The sequence below is a fragment of the Apteryx rowi genome, unplaced genomic scaffold (assembly GCF_003343035.1).
Source record: "Apteryx rowi isolate R43461 unplaced genomic scaffold, aptRow1 scaffold_196, whole genome shotgun sequence".
In the NCBI taxonomy this organism is placed as follows: domain Eukaryota; kingdom Metazoa; phylum Chordata; class Aves; order Apterygiformes; family Apterygidae; genus Apteryx; species Apteryx rowi.
This window is the reverse complement of record NW_020448263.1, coordinates 726,092-745,490: the sequence shown is the minus strand read 5'-3', so window position 1 is coordinate 745,490 and position 19,399 is coordinate 726,092. Positions and strand designations below refer to the sequence as shown.

The 19,399-nt window shown below is 41.9% G+C and overlaps 1 long non-coding RNA gene across 2 annotated transcripts in view; it reads left to right on the top strand.

Annotated features, from left to right (window-relative positions):
• LOC112964609 overlaps positions 1-19,399 on the top strand; it is a 60,542-nt gene that overhangs the window by 4,855 nt on the left and 36,288 nt on the right. For both annotated transcript variants that reach the window (XR_003253017.1, XR_003253018.1), the window contains exon 2: positions 6,098-6,242. This is a non-coding gene — a long non-coding RNA (uncharacterized LOC112964609). The remainder of the gene's footprint in view (positions 1-6,097; positions 6,243-19,399) is intronic.

The window sequence follows — 19,399 nt, the reverse complement described above, 5'->3', positions numbered from 1 at the left end:
ATGACCTTTCAAAGATGATGGAGAGTGGCTTAGCAATGACATCCGCCAGCTCCCTCAGCACTCGTGGGTGCATCCCATCGGGGCCCATGGATTTGTGGGTGTCAAGTTTGCCTAAATGATCTCTAACCCACTCCTCCTCCACCAAGGGAAAGTCTTCCTTTCTCCAGACCATCAGATTCAAGAGATACTATCAGGTATGTTTGCCCTGGACTCCTGTATACTCTTGTCTGGTCAAAAGTTTGAATTCTTTGCTAGAGGGAAAGCTAGAAATTGATACATTCAGTTCTTGTTTCTGCTTTTATCCCTCACACCCAACTAAGAGAGAACACTGAGAATAACCTCAGTATATGATTGTGCAGTTGCATTTTTCAAAATTGTATTTGTTGCCTTTTCTTAAATAAGGTTTGCTTTTTACATGTTTAAAATATTGGGGCCTGGTTGTGACAGAATGAGCTAGGGCTAATTCAGGTGGCAGTGCTGTGTTTTACATCTCTTTTTCTAAGACTCTTTAAGCATCTTTCTTAGGAGTTACATCATATTTTGTCCGTGCTTTATACGATGCTTCAAACCATAGCACCACTGTGTAATGCTGGGTTGTGAGCATTTCTTCTTCTTCACCCTACACCAAATATTTTGCTAGTAGTGCCTAGAAAGTTAAGTATTTTGACAATACCCTGTCACTCTATGTTAATGAGAAAAATTTAGCTTGGGCTCTAATGTTATACCACACACAGACATACCACACACAGACATGTTGCTATAACCTTATTTTCTTCCCTTTATTTTCCTTCACTCTTTCTCTAAGTATATACTAAGAGTATAAGCCCTCTAAAAGAAGGGCTACCCTGTTAGCCCATGTGCCCCACAGTCCTTGTCCCATGGCTGCCCCACTGGGAGATCTGTGGGAAAGCATTGACCATCTGCTTTCTATGGAAAGCGAGGTACGCAGGGCATGAGGGGGACAAAAATTATGTTTATCTGTATCTCAAACTAAAATTCAGTCAGGACCTGGCAGACGTGCTCACCTCTACCTAGGAACTGGGGAGCACACCTGAGTTTTACTGTTTCAAGATAGCCAAAAAGTTGTCAAGAGCATATTTTAAGACACTGTGCAATGAATTTAATGTTGAATCAAATCACTTAACAATTGCCCAGCTCTCACTGTTCCAATAATGAAAGATCTGATAGGTAACATAGACTTGCATACAGCTTTAAATGTTTCTGTATGAAAAATATTCAGACAAAACAGAGGGAATTCTGAAAAAAAACAAGAAGCGTGAATGCAAGGCAGGAGTTGAATGGCATGTGTAGAAAATTTGCGAGTACAAAATATGTACAGCTGGTTAAACAATGACCAAGGAGAACCCTGGTAATTGTCTACAGCTATTTGAGAATGTAAACATGCAGTGGAGAGAAAGAGAGAGAAATTATTTAGCCTGGCAGTCAACAGTGATTTGGGGTTGCAGTGCCACAAGAAAGCACTGCCAAAGCCCCACTAGCACGTACACACTCAGTCACGCAGAAACCTCCTCTCTGGGTCAACCATTCTGAGGGGAGATCGCCTGGAGTGCAGTTACGGCTGCTGTGCCGATGCAAGGGAGATAGAGGAGTAATATTTACCAAGTCTCTGCATTGCAATTTTGCCTCCCAGACAAGACTCGGAAAGTGCAGTTCCTTGTTCTCTTGTCTTTAGACGTTGCTTTACTCTGTCATCTCATTTACATAATGCTCCCTTGTCCCACATAGCCCAAATTGATGTGATGAATACAGTTTTGTGTGTTTGGGTATTCATTATTCCCCATGTCCCACCCCCTTAGTTTTGTACTAGATAATCTCAGTCCCTGTGTAGAAAGGTCCTACTGGAGCCTTAATTAAAAGTAATGTGCACAAAATAAATGCATTTTCTTTCTTTCTCTTTGTGCCAGTTGCAGATTCCTGCCTGCTGCATGCTCTTCTGTTTCATCTGAAAACTAACAGGAGGAAAGAAGATGTCATAGCTTGTAGCTCTGGGGTAGGCAATAGCATGAGTAAGGGAAAATGGGGGAGGTGGCTCTTTTGCATTTAGAAAACCTGCAACTATGAAAAATAAAAAATTGAGAGTGGAGAGAATAAGAGACAGAGTTCCTCCTTCTGAACCCTCTCATCTCCAGTCATATCTACATTTCTCTGCATTATCATTGCACCTCAAACAATTGCAGCAGAAGGTTATTATGCTTCCCGTCAGCAGCTCCTTAGCATATTTGCTGGGTGGTGACCTAAAAGGTTTACAAAAACTTGTCTCAGCCTTCATTTCAGAGGCTCTTGGTAGTCTGGGGAAGAGTGAGGAACCACAGAAAGGAGCCACAAAAAAATTATAATCTCTTCTGGGAACTTTTGCTTCATGTTGAAGCTGAGGTACTGTGTGCCTAGATGAGGTAACCTTGAATTTGGATGTCATAGGAAAGCTGTGGAATCGTATAAATTTTAGTTAGAGGATATCACCAACTATTTGGTGATATTCACCGTCTTCTTGCCAGCAGAGCACAGCTCATGTCCACATCCCTTCTAGTATTGTTGTAAAGTCTAAGCACTCAAAAGATCGGAATTCCTCTTCTCTTTGACACTTCATAGTTTGTGCCTTTAGGAAGACTTTTTTCTGTCATTAAACCTCTAGGTTTTTTTTCTCTTTCACACCACCTACTACCCAAACTGGTATGAGTCTAATAATTCTTTTATTTCCTTTCAAGCATGGGACCACTATCATCATTCACCATTACTAGTGTGGTGATCCAGAGGAGACCTTTCCCACCTCAGTGATGCCTTTTGGTGGTTAAAACCTTTGTTTAGTAGCATATCAGAGTCAAGACCTCACAGTTTCTCATAAAAATATTTGCAAGCGCTCTTTCAAAGTCAGTGCTTAGCAAGAATGATATATTTAGTTCCTTCTAATAAGTCACTTACTATAGCTCATTAATCATTGCTATTACCCTCTCAATGCATTTGGTGAATGTAGCAATATGGTATTTGAGTACTTCTGAAAATAAGACAGCTCATTAATTGAAGCAGTGTCTAAGACCACTTTTATTCTGTTATTCATTAACAACTACACAAATAGGTTTTGGTTCACAAGAATTTGCAGAATTCAGAAGCATTGTAAATATTTGTGTAAATAAGTATTCATATTCAAAATAACATTCTGAATAGGAAGTCATGTTTGCACAAAAGACTTGTGTGACTATTATGAGCTTTTGTGGCTATTTCACCTATTCAAGGAATATGGCCTCTTCTCTAAGAGAATCATTTTAAATGATGCATAAATTAACAAAAATCATAATTTGAAAATGGAAACAACTTCACTAGTTCTTTAGAAACAAAGATCACATTAGAGATTGCACTAATTTGTTTTTCAGTTCTTCTGTGTAAAAGCTTATTTAGTCCTGGAAGCCCCTTTTCTGGAAAGTTATATAGAACTTGGAAGAAATTCTGTCCCTTCCTGACACCATCATCTTTTGTCTCAGCAGGAGACAATAAAAACTGTGCTGGTAATTTTGTACTCCTTACTGAAGTTTCTCTCCACTGTTAACGCATGTGTTTGATACTACTGCCTCCATGGATTCCTCTTTTATATATACATTGTGACCTTGACCCTTTTTGTCTAAAGCACCCTTGGGCAGACCATGARTACCACTCACAGTCTCCCTTTTTCTTTTCCTCCCTTGAGTTACTTTCAAGCCCAATGAATCAGAGGTGGATTTTTTAGAAAGGCTGAATGGATCCTTGTAGGACCCCACTGAAATGTTGTCTTGCGTTGAAATGCCAACACACATTGTATTTTAGCGCAAGGGCACAGTAGTAGAGATAGGGATGAGAGACAGCAAGTTGACAGGGAAAGACAGCTAGCTGGCTCCAATGCACAGCTGTGGTGAGCCCAGGCAGCCCTGCTGCTTTTGGGCTTTCTACACTAGTCTTCATACAATGCTCAACCTGTGACACCGGCATTGCCCTGCTCAGTCTTTGGGGGAACATTTTAACGATCCGTACCCAAAATAGCTCCACATTGGTCCTGGCTGTACCAGACAGCCTAGTTTCCTAATGGGGTCTCTTATTGCCAAACCCAGGCTCCTGGCCTCTGCGTTTTGTATCTCCTCTCTTCATTCGCATTGTGCCTGCATCTACTCCTGATGCATTGCCGGATAAGGGTGACTGGTTGATTGCAACATGATGACTTCAATGAAAAAAGGTATCAGACTGACCTCAGGATGGTAGGTTCACTTCTTTGTATGCTGGAGTAACTTGTCTTTCAATTCTCTGGGCTCCTCCCGTCACCCTGCCATTGCTTTCTGGGAAATGTTCTGTGGCATAGATCTCTGCTTGTCAGTGCATGGTGATATCGGTGCATCATCCCTTCTACACAGGTGAAGAGACAACAGAAAGAATTATGGTTAATAAAGTTTAACAAATGGCACAAAGACTGTAAGTTTAACTTAGGCTCAAAGATCTCAGATGACTTTTTCAGCGGTGGCAGCTACTTCTTCTGGATGTTCTGTGCATAACATGTTCAAAGCTCTGCTTTCCAGCACATCTGTGACAAGTACATGTACCTCTGTACTGCAGATTACATGGTGCTTAAAATGGGATGAGAAAAAAAACACCAGCCTACAACACAGACATGTTTTCTTCAGTCTGTAGTTGTATGCGTACTGCTAGAGTGAATGCAGCATTCTGATCTCAAAGGGCAGTTTGGGGTAGTAAAGACAAAATGCTCCAAAAGCCAGACCTGGTTTTGAGACACAATTGCTACATCCTATTTCCTTTCTCTGCACCACAGGAACTGGGCATCTGCAAAGGTGGGGAGGTAGGTGAAGAATTTAAAAAGAAAAGCTTTTTTTGTGTTGGAAACTATGTAAAACTGACACTCAGATGGTAGCTCAGCTGCTCTGAGTGCCTGCTGAACCTCTTTCTCTGAAGGAGTAGCCCACACAGCTTTGGTAGTATTGATGAATCCCAGGTTATTATGCAGCCTTCAACCTGCACAGGAAGGAGACCTGGCTGTATAGATATTCCCAGACTCCTGGCCAGTTTTACCCAAGATTTCTCTAAGCCTGTCAGCAGTGCAGTTATTCTGTGGAAACATCGCAGAGTCTTACCTGTCCCCTCTGCAACATACTGTGGCATTGCATAGGGACCTATACTTTAATTCTTCTCCGTGTGTTAATGATGGGTATGAAAGTAAAATAACATTAAAATACCTTTAGAAGTGGAGCTACAGTGGAAACAATATCTGTTCCTTTGTCTAGGAAAGGTAACATCTCTGAAGTAAGGGATGGAAAACTTGCTTTATTTGTACAAAATATTTTTTCTGATTGTACGTATGTTAAGTGGCCTCTTAAAAATGCATATGCAAACCATTTAAATTCACTGCTAACTTGCATTGACATTCCATTAAGAAAGCTTCTATTTACCAGATGTTATTCCACACTTACTATTGATATCTTACATGCTACTTACAGGGAGGAAGCATTCTCTCAGATACCACTGTGGTAATTATTAGCAAATGTTCACTGGCAAAAGATAATTAGCAAGTAATTATTAGGAAATAGAGGCAATCAGGCCCTGCAAAAATTTATCCGCTGGGATCACAGACTGGAGGGAGGAGACACAGAAAAACACCTTTCTATGAGCTTCAAAAATAAGAGTTAATTAATGTAGAAAAATTATTCAACACAGCAAACTCAAGCTGCAGATATCTTTGTGGAATGTAGCAGCCCCAGCTCCAACCTTCTTCACTCTAAGGACGGCTGTGTTCAAGGAGGGTTATGATTAGCAGGTTTGCACTGTGTGCCTTAAGAATAGCAATCAGTTGACAGCACAGAAAGCTGGCAGGGGCATACAGAAGCAATTGCTGCTGTTTCCATACAATTGTAAATGTAATGCATTGAGAGACTTCAGGGTTGGCATGTACTACTACCTAAAACTGGAGGGAGGGGATAAGAATGCAATCGCAAAATTGAAAGCTCTTTTTAAAAGACCATGGCAATTTTAACTCTTCATTACTGAAAGGCTGGACTTTTGACATGAGGGTATTTTACTAAGTAAATTTATCTCCATTCATCTTCAGGGCAGCATAAACAAGGAACTCCTGTTTCCGAAACAGTCCCCTGTCACACGCACAGCAGCTGATCGAACAAAGAACCACATTTGTACATGCTCAGAGTGACACCAATGAATGCGCATTACTACCAAAGCCTGGTGCTGCTGAAGAGGTATTGCTTTAAGACCATAGAAATAATCCTCTCATCATGCTCTGTGGTGTATCCAGCTTTAATGTTAATATTTTGGTTCAGAACAGTATATTAGGCAGGACTGTGGATTCAAAGGAAATATATTGCATGTGAAGATGACTGATTGCTTCATACTTTACCTCAACATTAAGAGGCTGGTTACTTTTTTCAGCCACGAAAGTGCAAGATCTCTTACTTTACTGCTTTACTGTTATTCTGCTTTCACTCATGCCAGATATCATTTCTGATGCTCAATCACCCTGTTCCCCCTTGGGATAACAGGGAGACTCAGACAGGGCTGGTTTTCTGCTTTATGAAACAGAGAAGTTAACTCTGCACTGGGACAGCTGGGACATAGCTGTCAGTTCCTTTTCATTATCAGCGGCACCCAGCTGGATGTCTGGAATTCACAGACGCTGGGGGAGAATCGTGTTTGCTTGAACTTTAAAAAAAGGTTGCTTGCTGGAACTGAATACCCTGCAACAGTTGCTCAACTTTGCCTCTTTGAAAGCAAAAGTAAGCCCCAATGACAGCTAAAAGCAGAAGAGAAATCGAACTGCTCCTTGCTCATCAGTTCAGAATCTGATTAGCCCTTTAGAGTTTTGCTTCTGCTGCAAAATAATCTGTACATGAAGTATTTTTTTAAAAGACATATCCATATTAAAATCAGTACTCATTGCCACTAATTCCTTGTGGAGTAAATAATTATGCAATTCTAGCAGCATTGGGATTTGCATGAGCTTTGAATGAGAATTGATTGCTGGACACTTTAAAGCTAAGGTTGTAAATGATGTTCTGTTTGCCACATGTCAAGCAAGGAACCTTCACTTAATCCAGAACAGAAAATCTGTTAATTCAAAGGTCAAAATTTGTGCAGTGGCATTATTGCATTGAACAAGAAAATTTGCTGAATTTCTCCTAGCGGGGCCTTGGAGCTGGTGTCTATACAAGAGTTTAAAGTATTTGCCTCCTTAATCCAATGTAGCAAATGACTTGGAGGATTCTTTTACTTATTGGCCTTTCATGTAAAATTCCCACTGCTAAACTAAGCTTGTCATCTGTGATAGATGAAGGCAGTTCCCTTCTGGGACTTGAGATTCCACTTAGTGCTAGGTTTTAGTTCTCTTCTTCTTGGCCTAGCTTTGAAATAAGCTTGGTTTCCATATTACCAATAAAGAAACAGTGCATCAAGAATACTGGCAGAGACATCATTCTCCTTCCTTTATTTTGCCTTGAGGCCTACATTTAAAAAATCCAAAGTCATCACATTGTCTTAGACCACCAAAAATAGCTAGGGCTAGCTCTAGCTAGCTAGGTGGTCATTTAAGTCCTATTTCTTAGAAGTTTGAGCTATAACCCACATGGCTGAAATCAGCGAGTATTTTAAAGAACAATGGCAGGCTTTGTTTTGTCCCTTTTATCCTATAGTCTGAATTCTGTTTTCCACTTAATTGTGAGCAAGGAGTTTTGGCCATCCCTTGGATGTTAAATCTGGGCTATACCTTACACATAATACGCTCCTTATAATGACTGAGAAATCTCTGTCTATCCTCTATTTCAGCTGTGGTAAGTTTTAATAGTATGCTGAAATAACCATCACTCAAATGTATAACCAAACTGTCAGCTTAAATGACTAGCTCTAAATGCTTGAAAAACAAATCAATTTCTTTTGTAAAAGGTCAACTTATGTATAAAACAAGCTAACCAACAAAACCAGAAAACTACGTTTATGTATAAGTAAATAAGGGTATCATGTTAAAACACCTAAAAATGTGAAAAGGGGCACCTGGTGAATGGTAATGTGATGCCATTTTTCTCACATCTCAGAACTTGTCTAGCTATCTATAGGCTCATTTGAACAAACCTCCTGTGTGAAATATGATTTATACTGTATATATTTATAATATGCAATTGTTTTCTGTGTAACTGTTCTAAATTCCCAATGTAAAAGTTTCTCCTGCTGATCTTATATTCTTTACATTTGACCTAGGTCAGCTGGGATAGAGTTTATGGCCAATCTATTTGATCCAGCCTAATTCCTAGTGGACCAGCATCCAGGTCACAACTAGGCAGTAATTACAAACTTTGCTGGTGGTTTCAAAGTATTAACCAATGGAAATACAGTCTTATTGAGCTGAGACACATGATCAGAAGTATATTGGCATTATTACTGATCAAGATCTTTAGGGCAGGACAGAAGAAAATCCCAGAGTTTAAGCAGTTTATTTAGCGCCAAGCTGCAGTGCATGCTCTAGCACTAGTCTGTTGTTTTTTTTCCACTGAAGTGTTTTTATTACAGAGTCAAAAGCATCTCCCTTCAGCTATATGAAATAAAACTATTAAGAAATGTAATCTCACTCCATCTTCCCCCTAAGGCCTTCCGGGATTCTTTGTAAAGCAAAATTGGTGTGTTCCCACCCCCAAAATTCCTGAATTCCAGGTGTGTGTTTAGAGATGTGTTTGGCCTGCAGAAAGGCTTCTTTTCTTTCTCAACCAGAGTCTTGGTCTATTGAAAACACAGCTAGACTGGTTGTTACGCATTATTAGTCATCAGTCTTTTGGTGTTGCTCTCTTTCCAGTGAGGCTTGGCCTTACGGTCTGTGCACATGCATCTACTCATGGCCACAAGTTCAGAGCAGATTATTCTAAAATATTCCGTCTTGTGGCTTGAAAGTCCCAGACCTCAAACCAGCTCCCCAGAACATGGACATTGTGTACTGAAGTCCACCAGCTAGAAAGGCAAAGGGAGCAACAAGAGGACTGTCAGCTTTAGTCGAGTTCAGTGTTGAACACAGCAGGAGACAACAGCAGAAAATCCAGTTTACGGGCTTATACCTGAAAGGAAATGGTATTTTGTAAAAATCAGCAGGCTATCTACTTTGTTTTGGGACCCTGACTAACTTTGGTAGGAAAAGTTGCAGCTCCCATTTGATTCTTGAGCATGATTCTGTGATGATTAATACCTGTAACACACACTAGCAACCAGGATAAGGCCTGGTCATAAAAGGGCTTTTCTGTTGAATAAGGCAGAGTGCCTAGTGAAGTATTCTTTTGTTTTCATGTTCATGCTATATTGTCTGTGAGAACAGAAATGCTCTGTGGTAAAATTAGAGTGGCTTGGAGAGGCATATGCCAGAGGAGGCAAAAAGTTTTCTGGGACAAAGATAACCCTCCAGAAATTGTCATAAACATTTGAACCAACAAAGTGCCTTTCTACCAGATCCATTCTTTATGTCATGGACAAGATGGATTTTTTATGTGGTACTCAGCAACACAAACCAGCTCCCTGGATGACTGAACTACAGTCATAAACTTCAGTTTAGATATCCTAAATTGATCTTTCCTTTCTTGTTTGTTTTAAATGTGCACAGGTTACAAGAGAGTGAGAGAATCCAGCAAGATGGTCAATATAGGCTGTGTCTTTACCACTACATAAAAGATGGTCAGGAACTCACCTCCCACCACCAAGTCAAGTCTCACAGTCCTTTCCAGAGCAGATTTCTCTTGTTGGACTGATCCAAACATGGGTTATGGAGTAAGTTAACAACTGGGCAGGCTAGATGATCAGGGTTCAGCACTTGTGTGTCCTCCCTCAATCTTTTTCACTTTGCAGTATAGGAATACCCATAAATAGTGGTCTGAATTCCTTCATTCATGTGGACTATATGTGGGACATAAACAGGCAGAAGTTGCTTTAAATTGCCTTGATGGTTCCCCAGGTTCTTCAGATATGTGGCCACACATACAGTCCCCAGTATAAAACACAACAGCTTTAGACTATCCACTTCATAGTCCCTGAACTGTTCCGATAGCTGAAGATGCTCTCGCCATACCCTTTTTCTCCATATTTGTCCCCATTCGTGGCTGCAGACAAGAGGTCCTTCAAAGTGCGCCCAGTGTGGTGAGCAGCATCTGTTGACCAAATCCAGGCATATTAAAAATGGTACAAGTGGGGCAAAACTTCAAAAATAGCCTCGATCCAGTTCTCAAAATGTGAATCAGTGGTAACTCCACTGTGAGGAGATGAGCTACAGCAGTGTAATACAAGAAGAAAATGCAAACATCCTAAAGTGGCTTTTGCAAAATTTTAGCATGAGAATACCCAAGCCTACATTTGGAATAGGTTCTAAATGCATAGAAACTTACCAAAAGCTTATCTGAGTTCTACTAATTTGAGAGCATTTTTCAAAAACCAAACCTGAAACAGAGCTCTTGGGTTTGTTCCTATTTTCTCTTAAATGGTTTGTCCATTCCCATACTTCCTCTCATCTACTAAGCCTGGCAAATTGTTTGAAAAGTGAACGTAGCTCCAAGTTTGAATTTCAAAACTGACTTTTCAGAAGACAAACCAAGATCTCAGATGAACACACCACCAAGCCCTGGGGAGGTCCAGAGAGAGGCTGAATCTCAATTTTACTGCTAAAGTTTATCACATCATAAACTGCATTTCATAAGTACCCCCATTTCTAAAATATAAAATCTATGTAAATTAACTTCTTTGTACCAAATTGCCTACTCACTTGTTCAACAAATACCCTGAAAAAAGTGAGATTCAAGGTGACTCTGAATTTAACTTCAGCCTCCAAGAGCAGAGATGTGTAGGAGGGACCCAACAAAGAATGCTATGTACCACCTGCTATAGCACCACTGAGACAAAAAAAAAAAAAATCACTAAATCCTGTGCAACACCTGGCTTATAAAACCTTACCTCCCTCAAAATCCACAGAGATTTTCATGGAGTTTACCCACAGAGCTGGAGAAATGATAAAACCAAGCAGGCTGACTCAATGTTTTCTAGCTACATGAATTCTGTACTAATCCATTCCTATCCACAGCAGTGTTTGAAAAAGAAAAGCAAAGCTCTTTTTCATCAAGGAGCTAATGTATCCAGGCAAGATCCCTTTAGCACCCCAGCATTTTAGAGCAGGTGTCAAGGCATAGCTATGAAATTTTGCATGCTTCTGCCACAACTTGCTTGCCCCGGTAAATGCCATATCATTCAGGAATAACACATCATTTTATGATATGGATCTGTCTCTGTGGTACTATGGCCCTGTGAGGGTGTGCGCTCTCCTGCAGCTGTGGTGATGCTTAACAGCAGCTGAGGGCACTTCAGGTGTTCAAGTTACCCTGAACCTGAAGATCCTACGTAGGATACAAACAGGGGACATTCTCTATACAGGGAAATACCCACTGAAGAAACCCTTCTACAGTAGCTGCTGGGGAATGTGTCCCATGGTGGATGCTTTGTCTTGAAAAAAGATTATTTTTATTCTTAGAATCAATCTTATTTATTAAGAATATTTACCCTGCTTTGGTACAGAATTAGAATATAGTGAATTAAAGCCAACATTATTCCAAAGACAGGGGTCCACTCAATTTTATGACTACCCTTCAAATTCAAATACTTACTCCAGATTAATTCCCTTGTGAAGACAAGCCCTAGGTTTATATTACAGCCCTGCTGCGGGAAGGGATCTGTCTTGGATGCTCGGCACGCTGAAGCAAAGCAGATGATTGCCATGGTGACAGCTAGTAGCAAAGTGGAAGGGAAGCTGACTAAGCGCTGGCTCTCATCCCTTGTGATCTAGAGTAAGGTGATCTGGATTAAAGTGTGATTGTTTCTGCACTGAATAAACAGGAAGTCACATAGTGCTTTACCTCCTTCTGTCTCGCTCCTCCTGGCATGGCAAAGGTGAACCATGGTAGCAAAAAGCGTGATGCAGATCCTTCTAGTTGAGTGTCTCAAGACAATTCAGAATGAAACTTTTATGAACACAAAATCTGTCAACTGTATCACAAAAGCCCACGATGACATGGTGAAAACCAATCAATAGATAATTATTTCAGGATGCAAAAAGCACTTTGTGCCTTAGCGAAGCATCGTTTAAGAAGAAAGAAGTAAGTGAGATTTCAGTCTGCATCTTTAGCATAAGCATCAGATCTGTAACATGCAACCTGCTTTTCCATATATTTGGAAATAAAAGAGTATCTTCTTATGGTAAGTAGAATCAAACACAAACAACTCATACTCTAACTTGTATATGCCTGAGGAAGAGTAAGGAAAAGGAGAATTATTTGGGTGCCACACAAAAGATTTGTTACAGGGTGTTTTTTTTCCTGGAATTAACAGCTGTCTTTTGTTTTGATCATTGTGTATATAAAGAAAATAATGTCATAAGACATTGAGCACTTTCAGCTCTTAAGGGCACTCAGCGTTGCCAAGGAGAAAGCCTAAAGTTTGCATAACGGCAAAAAACAGAGCAGCTCTAATTTTGCAAGTATGTAGTAATTTCACTGTAGCTGAAAACTCCAGAAGGAAGCCTCATTTCATTTCCAGCACAAATCACTTGTTTGTGTGACTTTTTGGCACCAAGCACAAGTCCAAGGAGAAACAGTTATGTACTTTTCAACTAGCAGGCATCCATTTCCTTCTCTGAAGCAGCAATAATCATTGTTGAAATACATCTTCAAAAACAGGAAGTTTTATCATTATAATTTTATAACAACCTCGCCCTTTCTTGTGAACCCAACCCTGGCTACAAATCATCTGCTTTGATTCAAACCCAACTATTATAAGATTGAAACGCAGGTATTTCCTATTTTGCTTTAAAGCACATACGCCATGTACTTAGAAACAACCCTTCTCAGGGTGATTCATGCAGCCCTGAGCAGGAGTACGGCTTATTAGGGCTTTACACAGGAGACCTGTGTGTTTATATCATGAGTTTGTTTATGGTTTATTTCTGCAGAATAGAGGGAATGAGGCAAGATCTCCTGTGCTGGGAAAATATTATCTGAGAGGAAAGCAGCAGCAAAGTGCTGCGAACAAATCTGTAGGAGCTGCTGCACAGATGATGTTTCTAGACGTACAAGCAACAAGTAGATGCCTCTCCTGGCAGTACTTACCAAAAAGGCCTATCCACACAAGAGCAAAACAGCCTCACCACTGCAGTAATGCATTTGTAAATATTTAATCCCTTCATGAAAGGCTCCTTGACGGTGTGGGAAGAGCTGGACATATACCCACTTGGTGCTGCTGCCTGGTCGCATCCCTGGCGAGAACTCATGGGATGGGGGCAGGTGGCCTGGCCACGGTCCTGCAGCAGTGCAGGCCTGGGGTGTGGTGGGGAGCCCCACGGAAACCCTCAGGCTCACTCAGCCCTTCTGCAGAAGAAATGTCCCCTGAGATCCCACCGATGCTGTGCTACCCATTGAGAGAAAACCTCCCTGCTCCCCTCCCCACAGGGGACCGAGCCCCAGGGCAAAACCTGGCCTGGGACTGCAGCTCTCATCGCCTTTGTCTCAGGCCTTTGGCTCTTGCTGCCTGTGAAGAGACCCTGGGGTGATGATGGTAGAGGAAGGGACATGGGCTCAGACTAAAAACAGTGCCAAGATTGCTTTATTCCCAGGAATGCTGGCTCAACTGGCTCCTATCAAAACCGGCCACAGGAGTGGATGTTTAATGGCCAGAGGAAGAGCCAACAAGAAATATTTTGGAAAGGATAATAAATTATGTCATTTTAGGTTTAAAGTAATCTCCAGTTATAAACCTAGCCTAGAGAACAGCCTGTCTGATGCTACCTTGCACAGGGCTTTTACAGCTTTCCTCAAACAGGCTGGAGACAGGCGAATGGGAGCTGATCCATGTTTCATTGTAACCATTTGGGTAAACCCTAAAACTCTTGTTTATCCTGGGGTTTTCCCCTCAGTTTTTCTTACCCCTTAGCACAGAGGCAGTCTGGAGGAGCATTGTACAAGAGGAGGGGTACAAGTGCACCAGCTCAATGCAGTCAGTCTATCCCACTGTACATTTATTGACTGAGTGATGCTGAGGCCAATGCATCTAATGAGGAGGAGCCCTGATGTCCCTACCCGTACTGGTGGCAGAATTTGGCCATGAGGAAAAAAACCCCAAACTAGAAGTTATTTAGAAGTTATTTGCCCTTCTTTATAGTGTGTTGTGTCTTTATGGCATGTCTGCTCCACACATAGCAAAGATTTTGTCATCAACTGAGTTAGCTCCAGAGCCAGAAGTCAGGGCTGTGCTGGAAGTAACTGGGCTACTTTGGTAAAAACAGACATTAAAATTGGTGCTAGTTTCTGAAACAGCTGATAAAACATCTTCAAGCAGCTTTACTCACTGCTGCTGCCATCTCTCTGGGAAGTCTTTAATGCTCAGTTCCTCCTTCCTCTCTCTCCACCCACTGTGCCTGGGGCTGGGCAGACTTCCCCCAGCTGCCCGGCTTCCAGACTTCATTAGTATTCCCATGGAAGTCCCCTGGGGCATCTCCGGCAAAAGGGCATATCCGTGCAAAGCAGCCAGCCTGCCTCTGGCGCCTTCCCAAGGATCTCTGCGGAGCACAGCACCATGTGGGCAGGGTGGGCCTCCCCAGGCTAGCGCAGCCCCAGCCTGGTGCAGGTGTGCCCAAAAATGCTTGGGGAGCTGCTGAGGAAGTGATGAGGCCTGGCTACAAATATAGGTTGTGTCCTGGCTGTGAACTTGATAGTCAGCAACTGCAAAAGACTTGTGGTTTAAAGCAGCATTTCCAGTGCTTTTTATTCTCTGAGATTTGTTTTGCTTTGGACACACCAGAGATTACTGATATAGATGAGAAAAGTTGAGAGAGGGATTTCTCATTTGCAAACACAACACACTGCTTCTGGCTGAGGAGTGTTTTGCAAATTCTCTGCAAACAGGGGAACAGAAGCTCACCATGGAAAATGCACTGGGCTTTACACACACAGTACCTGCATGATGATGCCCAGCTGGCTGACAGGAACATGCTCTCTTGAGCTTTTTTCTGCCTGCTATCACTGGCAGGTTTTGAACACGTCCAGGTTAGCCCCGAGGAAGAAGGGTATAACTGCATGACACAGGGAAGGAAGAGTTTCAAAGGGAAAAGGAAGGAAAGGACTTTATAGACTGGGAAGGAAATGTGAGCAAGAACAGGAAAGCTGGTCTGGTAGCCCAAAATCTTTTCTCTGAATGTCTTCCCAGTCTGTCACCTCCCTGCACCTCTATTATCTGATTGTCACCAGAGAAGTCTGAAGAGTGGATTCACTGATTCCTAAACAAATGCTAACTCGTAATATGACCCATACTTTCAAAGTGGCGTGTACATTTGTACTGACGCATCTGGGGCCTGAGCACTCTGCTACCATATTCTGAGGCAACGGTGAAGAATCAGAATAGCTGAAACAATGCTCTTTGCAACAGACCAGTCACAGTACACCAGGATACATCTTGTTTGATACTGGTTTTTATATTTCTGCTTATCATAAGATTAATGGATGTAGTGCCCAGCAACCTCATCTGTGGTTTCTACTATGCATTGCTCCAAGCAAAGAGCTAACAAAAAGCTTTTCCTGGCCCCAATAAGTAGAAACTGTGCAGAAGATGACAGACAGCAATGGACATGGATGATTAAAGAACAAATGAGGGAACACTGATCAGCACAACAAGCAGTGGTATCACTTCCTTGTTGCAGTTTAGATTTTTGTAGACAACACAGCAGAGAACATTTTTAAGGGCTTATTCAAAGGGCTGAAAAGTAGCCTTTTACTAGAAACCTGTGAACTCTGTAGTGAATTCACCCCAATTTTAAGATGCAGTGTGGGCGAGTGGTGAGCCCAGGAGAGAGCAGATGAAACTTTGGTAGCAAAGATGTGCAGCTCTTGCTTGAGGTAGTTGCACCAGGGTGCAAGTGATGGGATGTGGCCAAAATGGTGTGCCAGGAAAAAGGCAGCCCGTGATAAAGTCTGGAGGAGAGAGAAGGGGCTGAGGGCCTAAAGCAGAAGGGCAGGGCAGCTGGTGACAGTCTGGGAGGGAGAAGGAACAAGAGACAAACAGCCTCTCTTTTCTCCACAACCTTTGCAGTATGCAGTGATGATTAAGATCTATACTGATTTATATTGACTGTAGCTACTGCTATCTCACTTATCCTGGTTCTTTGCAACATAACCCCCTGCTCACATTCTAGCCGTCACTCAGCTCTTAGTGATTATGATTTTGCATAAGGAACAGGGTGACTTTCCTTCCCACCCCCATACACTTCCTTATTTATTGCTGTAGCAGCTTGCCAGACTTTTTGTGCACAATAGTGATTCTTAAATCCTTGGGCACTGAATTTCTTGTTCTGAAATCTTTCAAACTGCTCTAGACAACATTATTGTATCTTTCTAGCCCGCAAAGCATTCAGGCAAGTCATTTGTAATGCTAGCTTTATTGTAGCTAGTACAGAAATTCTAGTTTTGCATATGGTAGAAATCGCATGTCACAGCAAAGTTTCTGCTTTCTCATGTGCTAGGGATGCGCACGTGCAAATCCTGGCTTTGTACATCAGATGTTGTACATGTGTTGGTCAGGCACTTGCTAAATTGCAGTTATGTCAGAGAAGCAGGACTCGAGAGCAATGTTAGTGGCAATCCCCTGCATTACTGTTTTCCCTCACATTTCCTTGGCCACTTCAGTCTCTGACAATTGTCCTGCTCCTAATATGTTTTTTATGAAACATAAAAGCAAACACTGTTTTAAACCTTTCAGTTTCTTTTTCTGAGGCTAGGGCTTGTGCTACACCAGTAAACCTGACAGGGGTGTGATTTTTTCTTACACTAATATAATAGCTAATGTATGGGCAGTTGTCATAATCACAGTGTTTAAGGCATGTTAGTGAGTTACATAAGGAAGGGGAAATAAGTATGAAAGGGTTAAAAGAGATACCACTCCTTTAGTTTTATCAGTACAGCTTTCTGTACAAGCCTAGAACTACGTTCCATGCTCTACAACCGAATTGAGTAGTACCTGACTTTATAAGAAGACCTGAAACAAAGTAAAACTTACAAAATCTGCCTGTAACTGGACATCACAGCCCCCATAGACCCTAGAAGAGAAGCTATTCATGATGAGATTGCTATTTTTGAGAGGGGTAGGGTTTTGCATCCTGGCTAAGACGGTCCAAAAGTGCCACTGCTGAAAATAGTTGTCTCCCTGTATCCTCCCCCAAGGCCCACAAGGGGTGCCTTCCTTCCTCAGGGAGCAGAACAGGCGGAAAACTCATCCTGCCAAAGGAAGTGGTTAGCTTAGCACCCTGCAGAGTCAGAGAAGTGACAGTGCTGGCACAAGGGAGGGAGGAAAGCTGGGGGAAGAGGGACTTCCCCACTGAGCATCATCTAGCTATAATGTGGATTCATATCCTGGGGTCTTGCCCACACCTGTCTCTTCATTTGCTCCAGATTGTACAATCCATTTAAACTGATTAACTAATGTGATACAAATTCACAATGTAGTCATGGAACGATCAACCCTATATTAAAGAAAAGTTTTTTAAACTCCTTGCATCACCAGCTTTGGCAAAGTGAGCATGTGCCCGATTGAGCCCGACTCCCTGACCCCCTGCACCGTGCAGCTCCCAGCAGGAGCTTTCTGCACTTCCAGGCTACCTAGACAGTTCTCTGCACCCCCAGACAGAGTCCTCATCCTCTCTTCCCCCAGACCTTTGAGCCTCTTGGTCTATAAGAGTCTCCCTTTATTACTTACTGTTTCTGTACTCACAAGCTGCAGTGATCATCAGGGCTTGGTAGGGAAGTCCCTTCTCTCCCCACAAAACTTCTTGCAGCTCACTTTGGCCCCTTTGCCCTGGGCCAGGAAGCTGGGGTGCTGCCACAGTGGGGTGCTGATGCAGTTCTCGTGACCCCAACCTCGATTTGGCATGCCATTGCACAGGGAAGGTGCTACACAAAGCTTGAGTGGCCATTCATCATGCACCCTTTCTGTCCTTTCTGCGGCCACCAGAGAGGAGAGAGCTCTTAAGTAGAGGGAGAGAGAGAATGGAAACAAAGGTGAGATGGGCTTTTCCTCTCCTCTGTCTCCATCCTCAGGTTTATTCTACGCTCCTCTTCTGGAGACGAACTGATCTATGTCATATCTCCTCAGCACACCAACTTTTGTTTTTGATTAAAAATAACCATAACATATAAGAAATTAAGATGGCTACTAGTTTTTTTCCATTATTCCTTGTAGGAAGTCAAAATAGACTGAAGGAAGAGTTAATCTTAGGAAATTGCCCAACTGAGTTTTGTTTTGATGTCCTGCTGCAGTCTGTGCTTATTAATAATATTTAATGCATGCTCTTAATTTATTGTTGTTGTTTTTTTTCTAATTTATATGAGGGTGATGAAGGGATGCTAGCATTAGAGTTGTGTTTCAGTAAGCTTGGTTATCCTGGAAAGTTTCCAGCTGGCTGGATAGGAAGGAAATAGAAGGCTTAGTGACATCAGAGTATGTGCTACTTATACTGACACGTGATCTGTCAATGTGCAGCAACAGGTGAAAGATGCACTTCTGAGTTCCTCTGCTTTAGAAGGAGGAACATTTCTTGTTTTGAATGGTGAGAGACGACACAAGTACACGCTGTTTTTTTCAGAAATGCTTTTAGTCTCATATTACGAAGAGAAGAGATGGAACCTAAAAAGATTCACTTTTAAGTACTGAGGAAAGAGTCAAGTTTCAGGCTATTGGCATCTTTACTTCAGCTAAAAACTGCTTGTTATTTTTATCACTCCAAACACTTTTTAGCATGCAGATTTGCTCTAGGTGGTTTCCCCAGACAATTATGTAAAGAAAGCAGCCCTGTACTATTCATTTGTCTTTATCTTGCTTCATGCTGTGCTTGGTGGCAGAGCACTGTTCATCAGTTTCCCTTGCTTTTTCATGAGAAATGAGAGATCAACAAATTCTTTGCTGGACGGTGAGGCCCTGCATTAGTGTTTGTTTTTACAGATTAAAATCCTGGCTTAGTACAGTGTTAGCTTTGGACCTAACAACTAGATTTAGCTTTGTGTAGGTTGGGCTGCTACCTTTCTCCAGGTAGAGCATGGCTGGAAACTTTGGATACCCATGCCCAAAATGGCCTCTTCCGTAACATAGCAACCACAAAAACGTTCAGGGATTAGGTTCATCTACCAGGTCTATTGTGGTGGCTGAGCTTATAATATCGCTAACTTCAAGAAGGATGAGGTTCCATGAGTGCTGGTAATGGAGGGTAGTAGAACTAACGTTTGAAGAAGAACAGAGGGGAAGAGCCCACTGAACCAAAAGAAGAAGAAAAAACAAGTGGAGGAGTGATATGAGAGAGAGG